Below are 6,029 nucleotides of genomic sequence, written 5' to 3'. Positions count from 1 at the left end.
AGAAAAATGAAAGAGTGAATGGTAGAATGAAATTTGTTTTACACTACCATTTAGATTTATAGCGTGTTTAGTGAAAGTTTAGGTACAAAGCTAAAAGAACTAAAATATTTTAGGTTTTTTTTTTACCCTTCACTTTATTCCTGAATCATCATAGAAAATTTTCAAACTGTTTGTCGATAGAGAAAAAGGAAATAGTGATTTGCAATATGAGATCCCATAGACTTAGGTTACAATTATTTAACTTTTTCTCATGAAATTAGTAATATTATTAGGATACTAACTTTCAACGAATTTATGATTCTACTATGAATTTCCTTACAATCAAAATATAACAAACAAAAGAATGAAGTCTAACTATAAAATCTGAATGAACTGGACAAAAAGAAGAAATAGAGTTTTAACTTTACCTAGAAAATTAAGGAGATGTGCATATTAGTTTGTCTTTCTATAAATTTAGGTTTTTTACCATGTTATTTAGTTTTAATTTTAGATTTTAGCATTGTAATCTTTTATTTAATTTAGTTTTTTTTTTTTCTTTATAAAAAGAGTCTTATACCTAAAGGAACTAAAAGTGATTTCAGGTAGAAACCTAAAAACATCGAGATACTTTATGCATATTTTTGACCCTTCATTTTAATCATCAAGCATCATGTTCATGTCAATCCCTTATTGTTATTATAAATGAAATTATACCCTAATCTTAAAATAAACGTGTAAATTCATTTTAAAAACATCATTTGTCCTGAAAATTATTATGCTTATATTTTTGCATAAAGTCTTTTGTATTGACGTGAGATCCACGTGCAACGCACGTACCCTAAACTACATATATATGTATATATACATATATATATATATATATATATATATATATATATTTATACATATATATATGTATGTGTATATATACTTATAAGAGATCCGGTCCTTACTTGGTATCAGAGCCATGACATACTCTTAGCAATAGTTGTTATATGTTCAACACTCTTTTCATAATGAATATCATGAGAAAACACAATACTGTTAAAAACAGTAAAGAGGAATATGATATGCCTTAACAATTGGATCTACTTAATAAGTGGATGACCCCAAAAGTTCCACCCAGAACGTTATACCAACTGGGTACCTTTGAAAAATTAGGGTTAAAACAAGTTGTAAAAACAACTGAAGAAACCCTTACGATTGATAATGATCATGCAACTTTCAGACTATTGTCCGATAATGATTTAGCACCTTATAGAGAATCTTATAGATTCATGCATATTGGGTAAATTCAAGTTGCTTTTAAGCCACTAATCCTAAGGGGTTTGCCATAAAGCTTTGTAACAGCTTTAAGAGATGGCAGAAACCAAGATTGAAAAGTCTCTTATAGGGACTGTCCAAACAAGCCTGGCCTATGGGCCTGTATATTTTAATGCATAACCAAATTTGCAGATTTCTCTTAGTGATGAGAATTCTTTGAATGCTTTAATCTTAAGTATTAAATTACATGGTTATAATTACATGCCTGGTACTGAGGTCATATGTATTATTTACATAATATATTATAAACCTCTTTATACTTTGAATCCTATGTATAAAATTATGGATTTAAAAAATGAGACTATTCTTATGGAAACCAATTTTGGTAGGTCTAAAGTAGTAACTAGACGACCTATTGAATGGGATGAAATAGATTTTACAAAAGAATGGATCCTTGAGAATACAACTCCTCGTAAGAGTAATCTCGACAGTGAGATTTCAGAGGTGGAACAGACCACTGATGGTACTGTGAGAATCACATTTTCTAATTCCCTACCTCTAATAAATAGAGCTAGTGATTTGCATATCACAACTTCATCGAGATTAACAAGATCAACATCTTCTTATATATTCCCTATTGATTATATTATTAATTCTCCATCTAGAGCTTCTACTTCTCAGATTAGAGAAAGTTCTAGGATGAATAATATCAAAACTGATAGCAATTATATTGCTAATGCAATTTTTGATATGAATCCAACAGAATCTAAAATGGATTTTTTCACAGGTCTAAAATGAATAAAGACAAAATTGATTTTAGTTCGGGATCTCCGGCAAGAAAAAAAAATCTCTGAAGAGTTTTTATGCCCCGATGGGAACTTTTCAGAACATGGCTTTTTCAAAACTTTAAAAAAAATGAAAAAATAACTTTTCAGGAAGAATTTTATAAAGATCTTTCTGTTCATAATAAAATGATTGCTTTTGTGCCTTGGTTTATGACCAAGTATGTGGATAATTATATTTCCATGCTTGCTAGGGATTTTAAATTAGCTGATGGCAAGATCACCTCGTCAGTCATACCTCCCCAACAATCTTTTCAATTGTAAAAAGAAAATAAAGTATTCTATTTTACTGCTATTACAAAACTGATAGAGAATGATACTGCTCTAATCACTGGTCAAAATGTTAACATGATGTTAAAACAACATAATTACGCTAATATCTACATGAGCATATTAGAAGAACAAACAATTTGTTACATGAAAAAATTGATAAGATTCTTGCTTAGATCAAGAAGATAGAGCTTAGTAATACTAAACAAAAAAATATGGACAAGGTTGTTACTGCTACCTCTAGTATTCAGCCTTCACCTGAAATCAAAGATTTCAAGATAAGTAATGACTTAGATGATATACAAAAATTGTTAAAAGAAAAATTCAGTGGGTTAAAGATAAACCCTATCCATGATGGTAATACTGCAAAAGGACAATGATGGTCCTACTGAGGTTAAGAAACTCACAGAAAAATTCACGAGAAAATCGGTCCAAAAAATATTCTATTATCCAAAGCCTACTCCTCAAGATGTTCTATTTAAAGAATAGGGATTGTACGTTCCTAACAGCTTTAGAGGAGATGAAATCTATGAGTTGAATGTAGATGGTCTAACTGATAGACAGATCTCTGTAATGGTACATAGAATGTTGATGTACTGTACAATCTGCAAGGACAATCATAAGATTAATGATAAGGCTATAGCAGAAATGATTACTGTAGGCTTTACTGGTCAGCTTTAAGGTTGGTGGGATAATTATCTCACACCAAAACATAAAGCGAAAATTATAGGTGCAGTAAAAATAGGAAATGGTCAAGAGACCTTGAATGCGGTCTATACTTTAGTTATTAATAGTATTGAACACTTTTCAAGAAAATAGACTGATAATAGTGAAAGTATCAGGACTTTACTCCAGAATCTTAGGTGCAAGACTTTGACATCTTTTAGGTGGTATGAAGATGTTTTCTTATCCAGAGTCATGGAATTACTTGAGAGTAATAGCACCCATTGGAAGTCCATATTTGTAGATAGTCTTCCTATGTTGTTTATTGAAAGAGTTAGAAAACCCTGAGAGGTTATAACCTGAGTATTAACTATAATGAGCACACATATGGAAGCTTAATCAATATTTGTACTCAAGAAAGTCTAGATTTTTGTAGATGGTCTTCCTATGTTATTTATGGAAAGAGTTAGAAAACCCTGAGAGATTATAACCTGAGTATTAACTATAATGAGCACACATATTGAAGCTTAATCAATGTTTGTACTCAATAAAGTCTAGATTTATGTAATGAGATTAAGCTAAACCAATAGATTAAGAGACACTGTCTTAATGAGAGACAAAAATTAGGAGAATTCTACGAACAATTTGCCATAGATGTTCCTAAATCTTCTAAAGAGCCTCATAGGCACAAGAAAAAGAGATTCTATGAAGATAAAAAGGCTAAGGGAATTGAGAAAAAATATAAGAGAAAAAAGGATTATAAATCCAAAAATGAGAAGGCCAGAAAGACTAGTTCTTGCTACAGATATGGTAGATTTGGCCACTTTACAAAAGATTGCAGAGTAAAGGTAAAGATCAAGAGTCTTACCCTAGATGAGGAAGTTAAAGACTCTTTATCCAAGATATTGCTTAATTTCTCTCCAAAAAATTCTAGTCCGGACCATAGTGATAATGAGGGAAGGTATTCGTCCACAGATGAAGATTTATGTGTCCTTTATAATGAGGATTATATGTCCTCAGAAGATGAATGTTTTTCCTATCAATAGGGACAACCTTGTAATAACAAGGAAGAAAAAGATGTTTTTTATAACATCTACTCTCAATTTCAAGATATGAAAATAAATGTCTTGAAAGAAAATAAATTAGCAACTCTAATTGAGATGCTAAAAAACTTAAAATTGGAGGATAACCAACCATCTACTAGTTATTCTTCCAAAGAGGGGGTAATTCCTTGTATCCCCTCCCAAAAGGAACCTTATACTATGACAGAAGTTCATAAACTTCTAAAAGAAAGACAAAAGATTGTTGGTATCCCTGCAACAACCCAAGACCTTAAGAATGAGATTGATAATCTCAAAAAGGAAATATCCTTTATTAAGAGTCACAATTTGACTTTAGATAAAAGGGTTGCTTCCCTAGAAAATCCCCCTGTAACACCTACTGTGGTAATCCTTACTCTTTCTTTGCCTAAGAAAGACTTTCTCCAGACTTTGGAGGCAATTACTCAACAACATTTTTATGCAAAGGTAACTCTTTTAATTGATTATAATTATAAAAAGGAGTTCACAACTCTCATTGACAGTGGGGCAGGCTGTAATTGCATCCGAGAAGGTCTGATACCTTCGAAATATTTTATGAAAACCACTCATGTAGTAAGAAACGCTAGTGGGCATAAGATGGGGTAGAATACAAAATCCCTAAGGCATATGTTTTTCAAGATAAATTATGCATGCTAGAAACTTTTGTTCTAGTAAAAGATATCAGTGATAAAATTATTTTGGAAAAATCATGGTTTGTGCATATATATCCCATAATTCGATGGAATGAGAATGGTGTAATTGACTCTTTTGAAAACAAGAAAATTAAGTTTGAATGGTGTGAACTGCCTTATACCAAATATATAAATATTATCAAAGAAAAAATACTTTCAAAAAATAAACAAATGGAGTTTTCGAAAAACAAAATTTACAGTTTGACTATTAATCAAACTCTTCAAAATCCAAAACTAATTGAAAAAATAGATTTATTGAAGAGTCACTTTTCAATAGAAATATGCGGAAATCACCCAAATGCTTTTTGGCAAAGAAAAAGGCATGTGGTTAGCCTTCCATATGAAGAAAGTTTTCAAGAGGATAATATCCCTACTAAGGCAAGACTTTGCCAAATGAATTTTGAATACATTGAATTATGTAAAAAAAGAAATTGATTCTCTTTTGGATAAAGGTCTTATACGACCTTCAAAATCTTCATGTCATGCACGGACTTTTATGTTAATAAACATGCTGAACAGTAAAGAGGAGTTTCGAGGTTGGTTATAAATTATAAACCTCTCAACAAAGTCCTCAAATGGATCTGGTAGTCAATTCCTAATAAAAAGAATTTATTAGACAGATTATATGATGCTCTATTATTTTCTAAATTTGATTTGAAATCAGGTTATTGGCAGATCCAGATTTTGAAAACAGATAAGTATAAAACTGCTTTTAATGTTCCAATGGGACAATTTGAATGAAATGTCATGTCATTTGGATTAAAAAATGCTCCTTCAGAATTTCAAAAAATCATGAACGAGATATTTATGCCACATACCAATTTTATAATTGTCTATATTGATGATATCTTGGTGTTCTCAAAAAGCATAGAGACACATTTTAAGTATTTGGATCTTTTCAAAAAGATCATTATACAAAATAGCTTGGTTATATCGAAGCCAAAAATGCTACTTTTCCAAACAAAGGTGAGATTTTAAGGTCATAATATTGACCAAGGGAAAATAATCCCTATAAGAAGAAGTATTGAATTTGCTTCTAAATTCCCAGATGTTATAACAAACAAAACTCAATTGCAGGGATTTCTGGGAAGCCTGAATTATATATCTCCTTTTATAAAGGATTTAACAAAAGACACAGCTATCTTGTATGATAGACTGAAGAAAAGTCCAAATGCATGGATAGAGAGTCATACTCTCACAGTAAAAAATATCAAGGTAAAGGCTAATAACCTACCATGTTT

This window comes from Capsicum annuum, unplaced genomic scaffold, assembly GCF_002878395.1.
Source record: "Capsicum annuum cultivar UCD-10X-F1 unplaced genomic scaffold, UCD10Xv1.1 ctg1491, whole genome shotgun sequence".
In the NCBI taxonomy this organism is placed as follows: domain Eukaryota; kingdom Viridiplantae; phylum Streptophyta; class Magnoliopsida; order Solanales; family Solanaceae; genus Capsicum; species Capsicum annuum.
This window is presented reverse-complemented; position numbering follows the sequence as displayed.